Below are 1,773 nucleotides of genomic sequence, written 5' to 3' on the forward strand. Positions count from 1 at the left end.
AGCCCCATGAGGGCTCCTATGAGGGTGCACTCCCTACCTTCTGTGTACCTTACCGATGCTGGAACATGAATCACATTCAACCATGCTCTGAAGAGTCTTCTTTTTGAGGCCAACTCATAGTACTGTTTCTCGCAGCAATGGTTTGACCTTAGGATGCTAATAAGATATGCCAGGTCAGTGGGAAATGACCCAGGAACCAGCACATGCTCTCCCTGATAAACCATAATCACAAGTTTTGTGTGTGGGTTTACAGTCAAGGCAAGGTAAATCTAGCACTTAATAATATTATCAGGCTGAGAACACCTGGGGCAGCCATCTTGCAGGAGGCCAAGAACCTTGAGTCTGACGGCAGCAAGCCTGCACCCATGTCCACTTTAGGAAGCTCCTTTCTGAGGCACTGTGAATGCATAGACACTGTTTTCTAAAGTTTCCTCTTTCCTGGAGACCTTGTGGGTAGGCATCATGAGGTCTTGCCTTCTGTAGGCATCTTCCAGGCTTCCATGGCTGACTAAGAATTCCTAGGAATGTACTGATATATTCCCCGGCCCAATGTGTGAATGAGATCAGTCAGGACTCGACTCAATGCCTGGGAGCCAGTCTCTTTCCTTATGTGGCTTGGTTCGTCTAAGTTTTTTTCAGTCATATATTGATTCTACATTTTAACTCTCAAAAGCCAATCTTACTAAGTAACTGGGAGCACCTCACTCTAGACCCTTGTACTAAAAACAGGAATCGAAACTCATTCTAGCATAACTTCTAGCAGTTAGTATAAGATCATTTCCCAGGGCTTTGGTTTCCCAGGGTGGAGCACAGCAATAGAAATCACCAACCCCTTCTGTGGAAAAGCACGTGATTTTTCTCCGCCTGCCCATCCTTCAAGGCCCCCGCTGAAGTCCTTTTTTCTTCATAATGTGTCTCCAAACACACCAATCCATAATGTTTCCTTCTGGACTATGGGAGCACTTCCTCCTGAACTAATCATCTGGCCCCTGGGGCACAGTGCCTTGTAATGCAAGTGATCTTTTGATCTCTTTATGTTTCATCGAGGAGAGAGCTAACCTGTAAATTCTTAACTCACAAGCTGGGGAGAGATGCTGTTTTAAGCCCTTTGCCTACATCGATCTCCTTCTATTGAAAGCACTCTCTGGTTCCGGTTAATCGATTGGTTAGTGGTGGATGTAACAAGGTTGATGGATGGGTGAGTTCCTTAACATAGTCTTTCTGGAAATTGGCGAGTGGTGAAAAACGTATTAGCTAATAAGTACTGGGAAATGAGATTTTTATAGCTGTAATCTACAAGAGGGGAGAGCAGGAATGAGCTAGAGTTTTCTTCTTGCTAAAACACAACTTTTGTGCTTAGTTCATGATCTGTGTCTAGTACGTGTCCACAGATAATTGTGCCAAGTCTGGTATTGACTAGGAATGAGAAATAAGTGAGCCAGGGAGGAAGAAATATGATTCCTGTATTTGTGTTTCCAAAATCTTTTAAGCTCTGGTTGAGGATTTCCTATGTGGAAGTTCCACTATTTAATAGCAGAATTGAGTTCTAAGTTAAAAAAAAAAAAAAAAAAGAAAATTCCACCCTCCTCTCGGGGGGGGCAGCACATTTCCCATCTTAATCTTGACGTCTCATAAAATAATTATTTTGTTATTGTGTTTTGTTATTTTTTAGATGTCTTATAGCTGCTATTGGTTGACTAGAAGGTATCCGTTGTGGGGATCTTAATCAGTTGATAAGGCTGAGAATCTGCTCCTTCTTTTGATAGCATGCTC

The sequence above is a fragment of the Delphinus delphis genome, chromosome 6 (assembly GCF_949987515.2).
Source record: "Delphinus delphis chromosome 6, mDelDel1.2, whole genome shotgun sequence".
Lineage (NCBI taxonomy): Eukaryota > Metazoa > Chordata > Mammalia > Artiodactyla > Delphinidae > Delphinus > Delphinus delphis.